Source organism: Falco peregrinus, chromosome 4 (assembly GCF_023634155.1).
Source record: "Falco peregrinus isolate bFalPer1 chromosome 4, bFalPer1.pri, whole genome shotgun sequence".
NCBI classification, from domain to species: domain Eukaryota; kingdom Metazoa; phylum Chordata; class Aves; order Falconiformes; family Falconidae; genus Falco; species Falco peregrinus.
Window position 1 is genome coordinate 6,126,601 of NC_073724.1, and position 19,151 is coordinate 6,145,751.

At 39.0% G+C, this 19,151-nt stretch overlaps 1 long non-coding RNA gene across 1 annotated transcript in view; it reads left to right on the forward strand.

Annotated features, from left to right (window-relative positions):
* The first annotated feature begins 2,003 nt into the window (after positions 1 to 2,003).
* The window catches only part of LOC129784277 (uncharacterized), a 33,332-nt gene continuing 16,184 nt past the window's right edge, over positions 2,004 to 19,151 (forward strand). The window contains exon 1 of the long non-coding RNA XR_008746731.1: positions 2,004 to 2,172. This is a non-coding gene — a long non-coding RNA (uncharacterized LOC129784277). The remainder of the gene's footprint in view (positions 2,173 to 19,151) is intronic.

Here is a 19,151-nt window from a genome sequence, read left to right on the forward strand (position 1 = left end):
GGCAAATGTAAACAGCCCTCTTCCTCCCATGCACACAGATGGCATAAATCGTTCTCTGCAGTTTCCTAGAAACCATACTACAGATGTGGTGTTTAAGAGTGAATGTGGCTAACGTTTATTAGACTTGAACTGTATTGTGGGTAATTGTCCAGTAATAACCTTTGGTAAATTATATGAAGCCTTTACTTTACTTAACAGGAAACGCAGGCTCCCCAAACTCTAATATTATCATCATTCAAGATAATGAGCAACACAAACCATTCTATTACCAATCTAAAAGCAATAAATGTCAAAGTAAAGAACTATGCAATATTCCGGCCTGGAAGAACAAAGGACAAAAGTAATGATAATGCCTTTTTATATTTGCAGTCTATTATATCATGCATAACAAATGACCCTGTGATTGTAGACAGTGTTATTTTAACAGGTTGTAAAGAGAAGATGGTGGGGGTGGAAAGGGAGGGGTTTGAACACTACCCTGACAAATGCTATAGGGCTGGTAAATTGGAATACCTGATGTTTTATATGAATTTTATCCCGATGAGTAAGCTGGATTATTCTGGAGCTATTTTGTTTATCACCATGATCACCTAGACCTCTGCAATGTGACACCAAGATCCTTGTTTGCAACGTTAATGGTTTTACTAATAACTTGGTGATAGCCTCAGTTCTCCTCTGACAGAAGCATAAGCAAGGACAAAAATACATTTTAAAACAAAGGTTATTGATTTATGGAAATTTCTAATTTGGGCATTTATAGACCATTCAGAGGTCACACAGCGTTTGAGTACTCATTCATTCATTATGAGCTCGAGGGTTGCAGTAAGCGGCGAGTGCTCTGTCTGCTGCTGCACATACGGTGGTATAGATTCAGATACTCATGCTCTTGTAGAGTGGCTTGCTTTTAGCTATCTTGGTTTAATATTTTTATAAACAAAAGCAGAAGGTAGACAGCTATTTGGTCAGCATTTAGAATTTGTTGGTTGGGGGTTTTTTTGGTGTGTTTTTTTTTTAATTATTTTTAAGTTAGGGGTCAAGGATGTTGCCTGAATCTCAGGAAGCCAATGCCTCAGCTACTGTCCTTAAAAGCAGGCTAATTCTTACTTTTTTGTGCCTTACATTCATTGCCTATTTCGAGAAAAACTTTTTGCTGTCTCTTAGTTTGCAAGTGCTTCGTGTCAACATGTGAAGATCTGCAAAGCAAGGCTTTTACTAACACAAGTTTTTAAATGGTGCTATTTTCTGTGTGGTTGAAAGAATTCATTCATGCAGCTTTGATGTACTAAGGAGGCAATTAGCATAAGTGGCAATTTATACTTTAGATCTTCTTCACTAACATGCACAGTCAAATTGTGTGCCTGGGTACGTAGGCCTGAAGTAAATCCACCCATCCTGCTCTCTCTCTAGATCTTTGCTTGTGGATATGAGTAGGATTTAGCTGTAAGAGGAAAAGCCAAAATTTCTTTGTCGAGAAATGAACCCTTGCTGATGTTATATTGCCTTATAACTCATGGGATTTTTTTGTTTTCCATAATTTGGCCATTTTATACCTTCTCTCGCCCATCACTAAAGATTCCATGAGATTCAGGACCCTGTAGGGTCAAGCCCCGTATGGTTTCATTAAGTGAAATTCTATTTACGACTTGCTTTGGTGCTTTATTATCAGCCAGCGTATAGACCGTAAACAACAAATATTATATTAAATTGAACTAAGTGTGCTTGCATTGTGTTTATTAAGCTGGTTTAATAAGTTGCCTTTGGCGTATGTTTGCTGTTGATATGGTCTTGTTACCTCACCACCTCAAAAATTAACCCAGACAAGTGTTTGTCAGAGGGAAAACAGGCCTTCAGAACTAAGCTGTACAATTCAGGTTTGTGCTTGTACCGCCACTTAACAGAAGCGACAGAAAAAAATAGCAAGCAGTTATTTTACATATCTCTTTCCTGCTCAGGGAAAATAAATGATTAAACTTCTCAATATTTGCATTTTCTCCATCAGGGTACATCCCAAACCTGTCAAGTGAATGGCAGGGAGTGGAAATGCCTGTCGCATCCCTGCTTTTGGAAAAGATCAAAACCCAAGCTTCCTGATGGCACAGCCATACTGCAGTTTCCGCAGCAGATCTCAGGAAAGATGTTCCCCACGAGAGTTATTTATAGGACTATTTTCAGGTAAGTTCTGGAATAACAAATACAGCTTGTGTTTTATTTTTGCTCCTTCTTCCTCATATCAAAGTTATGCATTTATCTATATGTTCATCTGTTTCTGTTTGTCTATAATTTTATGTGGTAGCATCTGTGAGTGGTAGTTTTGTATAACAACATGTATATATAAGTTAACTTAGCAGTTGGGTTTAAGGACTGTGTTCAGTAAGCAGAGGAGTCTTGGATGGCTGTTACTAGTTACCATGAATTGACTGCTACATAGCTGATATGGGAAGAGGCGTCTAGTTAAACAGTTTGTCTAGGTGTCAAAATTATTGTCCTCTTTTCTTGAGCTACTATAGAAAAGAAATCAAGCTCCTTTCGGTCTGGGGAAAAAAAAAAAAATCATCATACATACAACAGAATTATCTTTTGGCTCATGACTCCCTATTCCAAATGGCATTTGCTTGCTCCTCAACTTGCCTTTGTCCAGGCTCAGAAATACTTTTGGGAAGAACACGTGTAAATCTGTCCTCAGACAAAAGTGTAAATGTTAATGCTGCCACTGAGCTGGGAGTAAGATAGGTGACAATGTCCAAGATATTCAGGGGAAAATAATTAGAGAAAATGTTTTGGAATTGCTCTATATATTGATTTTTAATGCCAATATATTGTTGAAACTGAGCGGGAAGGCACATGAATGTCCTAAGCATCAGTCTGAAGGCAGGACTGTAAGACTTCAAATGGTCTGTCTGAGGTACAGAGAGATTCAGAAAGTGGAAATCCCCAAAATCTTTCTTTGAAAAAAACACACAAGGATAAGGTATGGCTAATCCAGTTTTCAGCCTATCTGACACTGCACAAATGAGATTTGGCACATCACTAGTAAAACTATAATGTAAGGCTTTGCACAAATTAATTTACAAATATGATTTACCCTTCTTGAATTACCTCCGCAAGGCTTAGGGGTTAGGCATTGCTTCTTCCAAGCCACCAAACAAATTAATAGTAACATTGTTGTAGCTCAGGAGAATTTTCCTTTTTTTCAGTCCTGTTCTGCGTAACAGTGCTTACTCGTTAAATCTTGTTCTTGTTGTGCTGGGTTTCATTATAAGCAGGAAAGCTGTCACATCTGAAATGGATATTCCCACTGCCCCAGTTCCCAGTTATGCTTGCAAACATCTGATAAATCGATTTATCCCTTGCCTTGCCAGTCTCCCACTATCTCATCAGTTCCCCACGTTGATCATATGTTGGTCCCAATAGCTACATCTGACTAGCCATCCTGAAATGATTACAAGTTTATTTAAGCAGACATGAAGAAGTACTATTGGAATTCCTTATCACAGAGTCAAATCAATTGCTTCTGGTACTTCCCTTATCACAACATGGTGTGCAACCCATTACTAGAGAAAGTAACAACTTCTCTTAAGCTTGTTTCTGTAATTTACTCGCTTTTGAAAATCAATATGTAAGCATCTCTCAAACATATTTGTTTCATATATTAGACTACAGCTTTTACTGACTACACAAATATTTTTTGTCAAAACGAAGTACCACACCTTTAATTTTTACTGTTACCCAAAAGAGGGTTTAGTTCTTTTGAATAACAGGATATCTCCTGTATATGAATATGCTATAGTTCATTTATGCCAAGAAAACTTCTTAAGCCTACTTTTTTCCTACCTATACTTCTGCAAAGCATAAAAATCTTTGGTAGAGTCAGCAGCTATATACACTAGATTTTTACATCTAATGCATAATTGTGATGAATAGAGCTTGAAGATGACAAATTCCAGTTAATTGACTGTGTCTTTTCCTAAACATTTCCAGTTATCTTCTAAGATGATGTTGGGGGAAAAAAGGTTTGGTTTTTCTTTCATTATTAGCAGTACTAAGCAATAGAACCATTTTTTATTTAATATTTTTCCTTATTTTCATTGTTACAGGGAAACATGCTTTAGAGCTTCTTATCTTGCTTTTAGGTGAATGTTTTCCTAAAAAACGTTATTGTTAGAATTCAGTCCTGTGTTAAGCATTTGTAAGAGAATAAGGCAAGTTCAGGAAAATTCTGATGGAAGTCATATAAGCAGACAGTACTGTACACTGGGCTAGATAACAGTTGAATAAAAGGATGCAGATAAAACAGATACTACTGAAACAGATACTACTGTAACAGTGCACACCAGCAGGAGCAGGTTCCATCTCTCCCTATTGCGCGTCCCCACAAGCCTCAGGAAAAGCATGGGAAACATCAGTGAGGACAGTTATACAGTTAGCCATCCATAATTTTGGGGGGTTGGATGTCTTCCATTTTTTTTTTTTTTTACTTTGTTTCCATAATAACTACAAACCCTTCGATCTTAGAGGTACAGCTAGCCAGGAAACTAAATCTTCACAACAGGGAGATTGTCACATTTTCAAAAGAAGTTGTTCTGATCTAGAGTTCTTCTTCATCTACTTCTTCTCCCAAAATACCTTGTAAATTAAAATTCAGGATTGAAGACAGTTCAACCATTTAGGTATGAAAAAGTTTTGCAATTATAGCAAAGCTATACACCTGTGCGATGTCTTGTACCATGTGCACCTGTAATAGCCATTGCAATAGATGAAGGGTTAATATTTCATCCTATATTGAAATAAACATGCTGCTATACAGTGCTGACTTTTCAAATAAGGGCACTTCTTTTTGATTAAAGACAGCCAACTTGTTCAATTCTTCAAGTCTGTGTCCCAAGCATAGTGCCAAGGTAGGAGATGTAGATCTTCAGACTTGATTATTTTTAGCGATAATAACCTGTATATTCTTATCTACAGAACATCTTAAAACTTTGTGTGACACTTTCGTGATGAAGACCATGAAGGCTTAATTGGGCTTACTTTTCTTATAGAAAAGCTAAAATACTACACCGTCTGTCCAGCTAAATGTTCATTATTTCATTACTAATGTAATAATTAAATTTAAGGGACTTACTATTAAATACTAGCAAATTGTATTAGCAAAAGCTGGTGGAAAGAAGAGTCAGAAACATATTCCACACCTGCTTCATACAGCTGAAAACACTCCTTCTGTACAGCAACTCACAGGTGAGGGTTCTGTCATTGCTTCCAGCAGGAGTTCCCCAGTTCCAGGCTTCACTGTGCATTTGGTGCCAGGCCAATCTGGACAGGGTCTGAGGATTCAGCATACACAGAGGCTTCCTGGGGTCAGGTCATCCAGATGTTCCTAAATGCAGGATCCTAAATGCAGAGTATATGCTTTAAATGCTTTCCTGTATATTAGATCTGTATATTAGATGTATTAGACCTTTTTTTTAATTCTTTTTTTTTTTTTTTTTAATCTAGGAGGGATCCTGCTTTAGTACTTAACCCACATGAAGTGACGCTTAAAATCAGTCATGCTGGTCAAGGTGGAGTTGTGATGTGGGCATTTCATGGCCTTGTTTTACTATAATGTAATCTAAGGACTGGTCTATAACGTAATTACAAATACTACAGACTGAAGGAGTGTGCTGGCATGGTTGAGAAGTTAGATCTACCTAAAGCAATCTAGAAGGGGGCTGGCCAGTACCCACATACCAAATCTAACATTTGTGAGCCCAGCAGGTGCTATATGTTCAGTGTTGCTTCATAAGCAATACTAGTTGAAAAGATTTTAAGAAAGCCTAGGCAAATCGCTTAAAGAGCTGTTCTGCCTCTCTGATCCTCGTGCATCTGGCAATGCATTTTACATGTTAATGGAGGAGGCCTGAGGCTGTTAATACGTCTTGGAGATGGAGAATTCATGTAAACAGGGAATTGCACAGAATGATATAGTGCAGGGTCTTGTGGGACTTCCACACTTTCAAATAATCTCATCGCATTATACTTTGGAAGGAAGTGCTAATTAAAAGTATAAAAGAGCGTATGTGGTATTGGTGAAGCTGTTATCCAAAGTTATATTGCTGCATCTGTTATGCACTGCAATTAGTCATAGTTTAATGAGAAAATAAGATATCTGAGGTATGCTCTTCTAAAACTACAACCCTATCCCTGCACTCCCTCCGCCCACCCAAGAAAAGCAGTCACAGCGCACCTGTAATGCATTAGGGGGAAAAGTATTTATAATTTCAGCAGGTGTATAACCTGCATGAGTACTCAGCTGTTGTAGTTTTGCTTTGATCCAGATACATCACTGAACTGCTTTGCAAGCTTTTAAAACTGGCAGGGACAATATATAGAGTTTTTGGTGTGGAACTGAGGAAGATGGGATCAGATGTTATATATAGATGTTCTTTGTATGGCCCACATTAACATGTCTTTTCATATGACATACTGTCATAGGTACTTATCCTACTGGGATTTATTTTTTTTTCCAGTAAAATTGAGGAAAAAATATGAAAGATGCGTCTTGTGAACGTAATATTGTAATAATTGAACCTGCTGCAATGAAAAGGTAAATCACCGAAAATTTTTTAGATTTAAAAAAAAAAAATTATCTCCTTTATAATGGCCTTTTCTTTCCTACAATGTTTTATATGTCCATGACTTTAGCCTATCTGTTTTGTTAAATGCTAACAGCGCTAATAGCTATTATTACTCTGGTTTCACAGTGTAAGTTATCGGGTTTTTGTGTTCTCCCCTCGGTATATGTAAGTTTTAAATAAGTTAATAAAAATGTGAAGATAATTATCATAACTACAATGACAAATGTAGTCAGGCTTCATCCAGACTAAGATTTCATGTGTAACATTTCACACCGCTACTATCTGCAGTTCAGAGCCATGATTAGACATGAGATCGATAAAGGACTCTTGGACGTAAGCAGCATGCAGGAGTTCTTGCTGTTTCACTGTTACCAAAAATTGTTACAAGAAGTTATTAAAAAACCAATTAGTATTATTAGTGGTAAAATAATGTTAATATTAGGAAAAAGTAGAAAGAAATATGGAGTATTTTTCTATGTTGGTTCTGTGACGTGTGGCCCATTTTGGAATTTAAACTATAACTTACAGTGGTGCGATGATTCTTAGTAGCATCCAAAATCAACACTCTCTGCTATTCTACCCACAGAAGTCACAGCAGTAGAAAGGGGGAGAAAAGCAACAGTGGTACAGGATTTTCTTAAGAGCTGTTTCACGGTATTGAAATATAAAAGGACTGCACATTTTGATAAAAGAAAAAATTACTTAAGCCTTGTAATTTATAATGGTTTATGTTAGTGATGCTGGGTTTTTATTTTATTTTAATTGTTTAGTTACTCTATACTTACTGTGAGTTTGACATTTCTTGGTGCTTATATTTTCTTGTTGAATCCCCTCTTTCTGCGTGATCCTCTTTCCTTTATGAAATATTTTCTCTCCTGGGTAGAGAGACAGGCAGTTCTATCACGGAGGGAACCCAGGACCAGGGAAAAGAGGTGACCTCCCCAGAAAGTGTCTGAATTTTTCTGTATCCCAGTACCTTTTATTGCTAGGTCATCTTCCAGTTCCGTATGTATAAAATACATCATAAAACTAAATAGATAGATGGGGAAGTTCCTATTTTGGAGTTATTAATGTGGGGTTTAGCACTTAAATACACCAGATAGCGTTTTCTTTTTCAGCTGCTATCGGAGGCTTACGGGATGCTGTTCATGAACAGTGTTTCAGAATGCTATACTCATAATTAGAGCTGGGTGAATTATTCATCCCAAACAATACTTACTATATGAATTTATGCTTCTCATTTCCTACAAAAGCACTAGTTATTATTACTCTTATTGAATAGGACAGTGTGCTGCTTGCTTAGGGCTCTCTATTGCTGGGTTACTAGAGGCACCTATGAATTTTGTATCCAGAGTCATTTGTTTTCCCTCAGAGATGATGGGGGATGCTGTTCCCTCGGGAGCAGCACTGAGGATGACTCCTGATGCTCTGCCTGGTAACGGGAGTTGTTGGCTGAAGCAAAGGAGAGGTGGCTGAAGGTGTGACCTTTCCCTACGGGGATGTATCTTCTGTCAGAATAGTTCACAACCTGTCATTCATATGCTTTGCTGATTCACTGGTGCTATTTTGATCTGGGCCAACACGTCTTCATAAATATTATTCATTGTGATCTTAGCACCTCCTTTTGAGGTAAGCAAAGCTTTTTTTGGCTCTGGCTTCCAGAGTGTTTGTAAAATGACCTGACTCGAGCTGGAGATGTTAATGTGGCCTGGCAGCTTGCCTGCTGCGTCCCATGGGGTGGGTAACTGCCTTTCTGTGGATCATCTGGCTTGTACACATCGTTGGGTACTGGGCTATGGCATGCATCGTGCTTTGCCCCCGGTGGACAGCTCCATCCCATCTAGTTGCTTGCTCCCCCTCAGGTGGGATGAGGGAGAGAATCGGAAAGATGGAAGTGAGAAAAATCATGAGCTTAGATCAAGACAGTTTAATAAGTAAAGCAAAAGCTGGGTACACAAGAAAAGCAAAATAAGGAATTAATTCCCTGCTTCCCATCAGCAGGCAGGTGTCCAGCCATCCCCAGGAAAGCAGGGCTCCAGCACGCCTATCGGTGATTTGAGTTGGCAAATGCCATAACCCTGAATGTCCTTCTTTCTTCTTTCTTCCCTCAGGTTTATATGCTGAGCATGCTGCTGTGTGGGCTGGGATCCCCCTTGGGCCAGCTGGGGGCAGCTGTCCCGGCTGTGCCCCCTCCCAGCCCCTCGTGCCCCCCAGCCCGCTGGCTGCTGGGGTGGGGTGAGGGGCAGAAAAGGCCCTGGCGCTGTATAAGCAATAACTGAAACATGTTATCAACACTGGTTTAGTTAGGAATCGAAAACATAGCCCTGTATGGCCTACTTTGAAGAGAATTAACTCCATCCCAGCCACAACCAGTACAGCATGTTACCTCCTGTGTAGGTATTTAATCACGTGTCTAAGTCTTCGAGCCACCAAGTACTTCTGTGACTGCATGGGAGAAGGGCTGGTGTGAGAAGGAGCCCAGAATGTACAGCAGCGAGATGCTGTTGACTCTTCTGATGGTCCCCAGCAGGGTCCTTGACCAGCCAGGTGAGGTGGCTGCTGCAGGGCTCCACCAGCCCTCTCTGTAAGCAGCACCTTTGCTGTTCACAGAAAACATTCTTCTCTAATTCTTGTTTTGCTCAGTAATGGTCATTTCTAATGCTGTGGGATTAAAGAAGTAATTTGGTATTGGCTTTGCTTCTTTTTGGAATGGCAAGTATTTTAAATACGAGAAAATTTTTGCAATGGTCCTATGGTGGTGGCCTGAAAGTTACTCTGGCACTTGACCTGTGAAACTCAAGCTCTCTCTCAGATATAAGGAAAACGAGTTTTCCTTAAAGAAAGGATTAAAAGTTCCCCGTTCTCATGTTTGCAGATGTAAGTTTACAATAAGAGAACTATACAATCTAAATAGCTGGAATGCAAAAAAGTATTGCAAAGAAAATAGAAAGATTAGAGTCTTTGAGAAAATTATTATATTGCAGGCGTGGACTGTATCATGGTATTTGTGAAGGTTTTTTTTTCTTGCAACTGTCTTCACAGAATGTCACAAAACAGGTCTGAAATGGTTTTGGGTGTTAGCTAATGATGATTATTCCCCAGTTTTTATTTTTTTAAAATTCCTGGTTTCAAATGCATTTGTGTGTAATAGCTATGTGGCTATGTGAGTCTGGGGAGTTGTACATCTCTTTTAATCATCCATTTCTGGCATGCAGAATACCAAATGCCAATAATAAACAAGCAATCTGGTGGTTTCATCTGTGTATACATTTTGCTTTATTCAAACATACAAATTTTTGTAGCAATTATTTTCTATTAAATTTAAAGATTTGGGATTTTTTTGGTCCTGTTTTTGTTGGGTTTTTTTTTTTTTTTTAATTTACCTTATCATTGCTTGATCTAGGAAAGACCAAAGACATTAAATGAAGGGTGAAGAGATGCTTAACAGAAAAAAATACATATAAAGACAAATGTATCTGATTGTTTACAGGACTGCTATACTCCTGATATTTTGTGTAAGGCTGATAAAAAAAATATTGATTGCCAGCAAAGAAGGGAAAATAATGCCATGCTTAAAATTTGTATTTTCTAGGAGTGGGATCCATTTCATACCATCAAAAAGATAAGATTATTTGTGTTGTGGTTTAACCCTAGCCAGCAACTAAGTATCATGCAGCTGCTTGCTCGCGCCTTCATGGTGGGATGGGGAGAGTTGGGAAAAGGTAAAGCCTGTGGGTTGGGTTAAGAACAGCTTAATAATTTAAATTAAATAATACTAACAGCAGCAGCAATAATAGTTGTAATGAATAGGAGAGGGAGAGAGAGCGGAATAAAATCCAAGGGGGAAAAAACCAACCCAAAACCCAAGTGATGCACACTACAGTTTTTACCACCTGCTGACTGACGCCCAGCCAGCATGGACCCCTCCTGGCCATCACCCCCAGTTTATACACTGAGCATGACGTTCCATGGTGGGAATATCTCTTTGGCCAGTTTGGGTCAGCTGTCCTGGCTGTGTCCCCTCCCGACTTCTTGTACCCCTGCTCTCTGGCAAAGATGGGAAACTTAAAAGTCCTTGGTTTAGAGTAAGCCCCATTTAGTAACAACTAAACCATCAGCTTGTTATCAACATTGTTCTTGTACTAGATCCAAACCACAGCGCTGCACCAGCTATAAGAACAAAAATAACTCTGTCCCAGCTGAAACCAGGACAAATTGTCATCCATGTGATGCACAAAATTCATATTGACCCAGAAGGTTTGTGTACCATTTAAGATTTACTTAAGCTCTTCCTAATAAGGGTTTTATAACCTGCCTCTTCTAAACCATAGCATCTCTGGAGATGTTACGGGATGAATGTGCGGTACATATTCTCCCAGAGACTAGACAAATTTTGTACCTGAAGAGAATTTCACCTCTGTCTGTGAGCCACCACAGTTACAGTAGTATGTTTTCTGCATTCTCTAGCCAAATTTGTACTTACAGTTACCACTTCTTGCAAGAACTACAGATAATCAGGAAAAAAAAAAAAAATAGAAAGGAATGGCATGAATTCTGAGGGCCAGGATGTGGAATAAATTTTTTCCCTTTACAGAAGATCAAGTGATTTTCAAAAACCTGAAAGTTCAGGAGAAAAGTGGTTTCTGTCCATTTCGGTGGAAGACTGCATGTTGAGTTACAAGGGGGTATTTGGCCAACTTTCTACAAAAGACTGTAAGCCCTGTTCACCTGGTTAAGTACCAACAGTTAAAGCTGCAGAATTACAAAACGAAGGTTTGTTTCTTGTTTTATTTATGGAGACAAGAGACAGAGCTGCAATACAAGAGACCTGAATTTTACTCCTGGTTTCTTCCCCTGACATACCACTGAAAAACCTTGTGTGACATCTTTCTCCACTTACTACTTTTGTCTTATTAATATCCAGGAAAATTACATCTCCTACTGTATTTGATGTAATACTGTCTAACAAAGAGGTTCGAATTTCAGCTGATGCCTCTACATGTTAATATAAATTATAAAAAAAACCAATTATAAGCCCAAAATCACAAAATCATCCATCCTCTGGTTCGCAATGGCTCTGGAGCACAGGTTTCTCCAAGGGTTTGGTAGAGCTGGAAGCTGACACAAAGGAAGTAAGCTGTGGGAAGGACGGGAGGAAAATGACGTAATGGAAGTAGGGCTCAAGGGCTTCATAGCCCTGCAGGTGTTTCAAATGAGGTAGAATATTTCAGCAAATAAGCCTCTCTGGCCACATCACTGCTAAAATTCCTGTAATAGGTGTAGGATGACATGATTCTACTTACGTTAAGTTTTGGGTGTGCGTGTGTTTCTTGGATTTATTTTTTGTTTGGTTGGCTGGTTTGGGGTTTTTGTGTGTTTTGTGGTTGTTTATATATATCTATACAATTAAAGCAATGCCTCAGTGTCTCTACCTAGAGTCTGTGAAGTTAACAAAATCCTTCGTGTGTCAGAATGCAAGTAATATCACCTATCTTCTGAATTCCTCTTCTACAGATATCCTTTCTCTCCATTTATCTCCTTCCTTTGCCTTAAGAAAAAATCCTCTCAAGTGCTAAGGAACCTGTAATTCCTCTGAAATGAAAGATTTTCCTTGGTTCTTTCTCTTGGCTTTCCTTATTAAACTATTTCAAATATTTAATTTTTATTTTAAAATGAGGAATAAGAAATGGAGATGATGTGACCTAGTTTTCTTCTCATTATTATAAGATATTTTCAGTGATTCTTAAGAGGATTTCCTCAAACATCCTTTCCAATATTCCGCTTTCCTTCCCAGGATCTCATTTTTTAATATTTATGAAGAAACTGAAGCTGACCTGAGTTTTAGATATGTCACTTTATAAGGTGATACAAACTCAGTGCGAGCAAATGTATATGCTCCGAAGCCAGAAACAGACTGTGTGTGGGAGGGTTAAACAAGCATTTGAGACGCAGTAAAAGCTTGCTTTGCTAGGAAGACAAAAAAATAGATATTGTGAAGTAGAGTACTTAAAGTTCAGCGTTTTTTCCCTGTTAGTGTCATCTTGTACCACAGAGCTTGTGGTAGCTATAGATGAGAGCAGACTTTGAAGCAGGGTAACCTATATACAGCAGGCATGTTTTATTTTGGAGGTAGTACTCCATTTAGACCTGGGGGTGAGGTTAATTGCAGTGCATACAGCAAAACCAGGTGTCTGGTGTTTTCTGATGCTCCCTTACCATCTTGGAATTTTACTGAAATAAGTCTGACTTAATTTATTTTTCTTTTTTTAGTGGAAATTGGAGTTTTAAATAAAGTTTGTAAAAACACATTTACCATTTTAACTAATGAAGTCTAACTAGTGAAGTCTAGTGACTTCAACCATCTCTTAGCTAAAGCCAGGCATCCACCTTGGAGTACACCTTTATCCATGGGAAGATCAGACTGGTCCCGGAGACAGATGTTTCACTTGTTTTTCACAGAGATTTTATTTTTTTAGGATCTAAATCTTAAAGTGCTGAAGTTATCTGCAAAATAGGGAACTGTGGTACCATTTACAAATGCTATGACCATCATCACCTGAATGTTTTTTTATTTCTTTCAAGTTTATTAAAATCTTAATTATGATATCATAAATTGCCTTAGCTGAATCTAAGCCACAAGTTCTAAAAGGAGTGAGAGAGATGAACCTCTTGGTTTGTTTCATCTTTCATAGTAACAAGTACAGTAACATTTAAGTGACTGACATTTTCAAGTTCCACTGATGACCTGCACTTTTTTTTTTTTAACAATAGTTCCTTTATTAAAGACCCAAAATGTCACCATTCTCTTTTTCACTTCTTCCCCTTCCCTCTTGCCTTTATCTGCCACAAAGCTCATTCTTCCTACAGTCCCTGTGCTTTCTTCTCCAGCCCTCCCTTTCCTTCCGTGCCTTATCCTTCGCAATGGCGAGGTCCTGCTTTGCCCCTGGGCAGTTCCTGGGGGATGCCAATGTCAACCCACCTCAGTATAACGCCCAGCATTACCTGCCGGGGTCAGCTGTACATAGCGAGTCTCATTGCTAACAAGCAGGTTTGCTGCTTGCAGAGCAGCAAGTGGCTTTATCCACCCTCTGGAGAAGGGGTCTGCAGGGGACAGGGGCTGACTGGTGGGTGGCAGAGGGGTCCCCTTGCAGGGAGTCATTTGCCTGGGGAAATTTTTGGGGAAGATCCTAAAAATTCAGTAGGTCTACTGGCAGCTGCTGTGCAAGGTAGCTCTTGTAGCTGCTTTTGAATTATAGGGGACTATTTCTGACAAAATGAGGATGTTTGGGAGTTCAGTCTTAAATATAGGTCTCTCCTCTGGAGAAGATAGTTTTTCATAACAAGAGTTGGAACAAAGACAAAGTAAGAACTTTGAAGGAGGAATTTCTTGCAAAATGTTTCTCCTTTCTTGAATTTATGTGGCAGGACAAAGCCCTAAAGACTGTATAGAACCTGGATCTGAAAAAAGCTAGAAGTCACCTTAGCAGAAGGCAGCCAATGTTTCTGATAAAACATACAATTTGTATTTCACTTGATTTTTCTTCTTCACAGGAACATTAATGAAAGGATCATATTTGCTGGCTAAGTTAGAGTGTGGCACTGTAAATAATTAGCTTAGCATTGCCTTGGGAGGTTTGCTTTAAAATGCAAGCAAAACAAACGTGATGTAAAGATTTCATTCCTCTCCTAGAGCTTCCCCACCAGTCAGTGTTTCAGCCAGAGAAAGCCTGTTTCCTGCAGACCTGGTACTTACATCAGGAATGAGAGGTGCTGACACACAGAACACCTCTCCAGAGAGTGCCAAGCTCTGTTTGTAAGCCAGCAGCATTTTGGGCTTGCTTCACCCCCCCACCCCCCCGCCTCCCCTTCCCCTTTAAACACAAGTCCTGAAATTTACTGTATTATTGAGGCAAATCTGAGAGATGATATATGTGTTGACACTTCTGCTGTATGAAGGATTTATTCTTAATCCAGAGTCTCTGCCAGACTCTCACTGGTAAGGGCACTGAGGAGAAGTGGGTATGATCGTTATCAAGGCTTAGTTTGTCATTGAGACTATTTTGCAATGTACGCTTAATAAATGCAAGTTTTTTATTAAAGAGGAGATTTCTGAGCCTTCCATAAATAAAGCACTGTTGAAACCACCGGCTTCTGATCACCGCTGTGCAGTGAAACCAGTTTCTTTTTCAGCTTAAGTATTCTCTGGAACTTGATTGATTTTTATATTGTGCTTTGCTGCCTGAACATGGGTTCCATCTTCCCAGATGAAAACCTGATACCGTTTCTTCATGGAGCTCTGGACACATGATGACATTTGAAAAGAAAATGTCATTTTGTGTCTGCTGAAGGTGCGATGAGATGTGCTAACCTGACAGGTCTGGAAGCTGGTGCACAATCGGTGAAATTCATGTTAAACTGCAGGGTAAGGGTTGCTTAATTCAGTAATCTCATGGATGCTATTTGTTGCAAATGTCATCTTGATTGGCGTTGATTTTTCTGTAGAGCAAGAGCAGGTGCGCTTTCAAGGACTGTGTTATTTTGCAGGGAAATGTCCTGTGTAAATGAAACTAGAAGTAATCATGGCTTTTGCATGCTTCTCTAGAAATGAAATGGGATGTGGTTATTCCATTCGCACATCATCCTGTGACTTATAACTGGCAATTAATAATTAAATTTTTCAAAGAGAAAATGGAGGACGCAGTAGCATCTCTCACCATCGCCATATATGAAGTACTGAGTGCTTGGTTCTAGGAGCAATAAACCAGGGGCTTGTTTGAATTGTAAAAACACAAGCTGAAAAGTGCTGACTTCAGTGTGAGGTAGATAGGATGAGTTAAATAGAAAAAGTTCAGCTCCATCTCACATAAAGTTTGCACCGTCTGCACTACCCTCAATAACCTTGCTTGCGTGATGATATTTTTTTTTACCTTCTGTCTATAAAGGCCTTAATGATATATAACATAAACGCTAGCAATTGCCTTCACTGTATTTTCAAAAGGTTATTTTGTTAGAAACTTTTGTCTGTGTTTTCTTGCAGTACTTGAATTCTTGTGCATTTGCAAGGTGGTTTGCTGATATTTTTTTTTATTATTATTATTTTATTTTAGCTTCTGAGAGTCCCCTCAAAACAAAAAAGACACCTGAAAAGTACTTAAAGCTTAAGTGCAGACAGTCTTTCTCCATGCAACAGGCAAGGAGCCTTGGCAGGGATTAGCCCCTGCCCCGTCAGAGCTGGGAGCAGCAGCTCAGCCTCTGGGCTGGCGGTGGGAGCCCACCCGAACCAGCCGGCCAGGGCACGTGCCCCATCCCCCTCCTGGCCCATGGAGGTGGCCTGCCAGCCCTCATGTCTTGCACCCCTTGGGAAGAGCTGCAGAGCTGCTAAGGAGAATTTTGCAGAGATGGTTTTGTCTGCGCGGTGCGCTCGTTGCTAAGATCTCAGAGGATCAAAACCCTAAATAAACGTGTTATCTTAGTCTATTCTCAGAAACCAAATGTAATGCATCTTTTATAGTGTTCTGGTGCTTGAAGCACCCAGTTGGCTTTTCTAAATTCAATGCTCATGGGGAATAAAGCTATCACAGCCGGCGTGTTTCTTTTAAAATACGGGCTCTAGAGCCTTCACACCTTCTCAGTCATGTTCTGAGGGATTCGGGGTCCTACTCCGGAGGGAGGGTGTTGCCCTCTCCCTTTCCTCTCTGTTTTCTTATCTGTTGGTGAAAAAGGGAGGTAAAATACTGATATCTTAGGATACAAGAAAGTTGAAGTAAAAGCTGAGAAAACCAGGATTAAACCAAAAGGCTGTTAATGCTATTAGAACCGAATAAAACAAAAAGAGTGAATATTTTCAGCCTTTTAACACTTTAATTTTTTAATATTTGAAGTGGTGTGGTTATCTTTTCTGGTTATTAATACTGTTCCTAAATGTAAATTGAAGGTCAAGATGGCACTGTGAATACAAAATATGATACTTTGAGTAGCTGTGCATTTTATTGGGGAAGGGAAGGCTGTGAAGGTAGCCAGGGTTGTGTTTATTCTTTTAAGGCATGGCTGACAGAAAGAAATGCAGGAGGTGGTGCTGGGTCTAGTTATGCTCTTTTAAAAACCGGTCCTTTGCATCAAACTCTGTTGCAGGGCAGTGAAACAAAATAGAAACAAAAGCCACTGAATTTTCTGTGCCACAGCAGAAGAACAGAAGAAAGCCACCTCGCAAAGTCTAGTCAGGGTCTCTGCTGGTAGACGGCATCACCTGAAATCTTTTTCTCATTCAGATTAACAGAATGATATGTTATCTAGCCTAACAGACCACTCAGGTTTTTAGGAGATACCACACTGCTATGGTCCCAGAAAAATTTTTATGGGAGGGGTGGGTTTCAGGGAGAAAAGTGCTTCCTTATAAAGCCAGCCTAGCAAAAGACGCTGGCAGCAGACATCACAGGCTGCCAACGCTAGCGCCGTGCTTCTGTACACCTGCAGCTCCACTGTGCTCCTCACCAGACCCGAGTCCATTGGCACTAGGGTTTCCCACAGAATTTAAGCAATCCTCAGTATTCTATTCCCTTTCATTTTCACAGATGCTAGGGGTTTTATTGCTTAGACTGAAGAAATTGCTTACAAGTGGGGCTTTGAAGGCACCTCACTGTGTGGTGGATCCAGTTTCCCAAGGAGAGCCACAAGCAGCAGTACAACTTCCAGATGATCTAACTTGCATCTTCTGTATTCATGGTTATTTCATTGCTTTTTTTGGAGTCCACCTCTCACTGGAACCTGTTCTGAGTAACCTGCTATATTCTGTAAAAAAGCAGACACCTTTTTATGTATTTATTCTGTTCTTGTCAAGATATCAGAAATAGCCAGAGGGAACTGGTCTGCTATGGAAAGAAAATGAAATTTCTAGTCTGCTTCATTTATTTGGATGTATTCAAAACAAAACAAAACTTTTTATGTGCATCCTGTAGACTTTTTAATATATGAAGCATGTGCACTTGGGTGAGTGTGTACAGGCTTACGGCTGAGCTGTTCCTGTCTATTAAAAAAACTTTGTTATCTTAAAAAAAAAAAAAAGTTTCTTAAATATCTGCCACACTTGTACTTTAATATCACATCATATTAGCCAAATCAATTATATGAAGAATTTATTCATAACATTTAGTTCAAACTTGTTTATTAATTGAATTGCCTTTCAACTAATTAAATAATGATTACCACCAGCAGTGCACCCAGCATGAGGTTTGTGGGGTCTCCTTTAACAAGTTTGCTTCTAGATTTTGGTTGAGAGTGTAGAAAAGTAGTATTTTGAAGGGAGCTAATTTGACGTTTTTATAAGAGCAGCATTTTGTGAGATTTTTGACTACATGGCAGAGCAGCCTCTATAAAAAACTATTTGGCTAAGTAGCACTTCTTAACTCCAAAAAGGGAAAATAATTAAAAAATGACTACTCAAGTGAGTGGAACAAGAACAAGGAAAATAGTCTTAAGTCCTGGGAGACAAATAGTTAGCTGGAATTCTAGTGTCAGTGTATGAACATGCCACACACCTTCAGCATCACTGATTTCTGTGCAAGCCCTGTCCTGAAAAGGTACTTATGTTTTGTTGTTTTTGTTTTTTTTTTCTTTTGTAATATAAATATTACACAGTTCTTGCTCTGCTGCTGAATTTCTGCAGGGGTATACTTTTCCCTTCATAAGTGTTAACTTTTTTTTAGAATGATAAAATAAGTGGCAGCTGTGGAGATTTTTTATGTGATCTGTGGAGATCAAAAAAAAGAGACATTTTGTCCTGCACCACGTTTTTATCCATGTTTCTTTGTGGGCTCGTGCTAGTTGCTTCTATCAACTTCCATTCCATACCAGAAATTAGAGGGATACGTGGTATCTGTTGCTTGATTCAGAGTTTTCTACAGTATCGTCCTCAGAAACCTCATATTGGTGTATCTGGTTTTTCTTTTCCATTTTACAAAAGCATCTCTCTCTTGCTAAAGGGTTTGTATTTAAGATGGCAGAATGCATTGGTAGGTTGAGAGGAAGGGACACAGGGCTGTCTAAATACTTTCCCTTTTCCATATATTTTAATCATTGGTAGGGACAGTGGTGAAAGGAACATTGGTTTGAATTTTTTTTTTTTTTTTGAACGTCATTAGAATTCCTCTTTGGACTTTGACTTATAGTCATCAGCTCAAAAAATGAAATCTAAGAAAATGCAATTCCCTATCTATTTAGTAATTACTGTAGAGGTTGAAGAGATACAAAGACATGACACCCTAGATATTTTATTCTGTAATACAGCTAAAAGGAGAAAACAGGTGGTCTTCTGGAGAAAGGTTAAGATTTCTTAAATACAAGTAGCTAGCATATCTGATTGCATGTGTGTAACTTCAGACATTGACAGATAAAATATACGCATCCTTTTAAAATATAGTTTAAAAAATTAATTCTACTTCTGTGAGCTCTCTGTTGTGTTTCCTTTTTCACGTTGAAAATGTAGGAGAAACATACTTCCAGTTGTTCAGTATTTTAGACAAAAACCTAACAAACTAAAAAAAA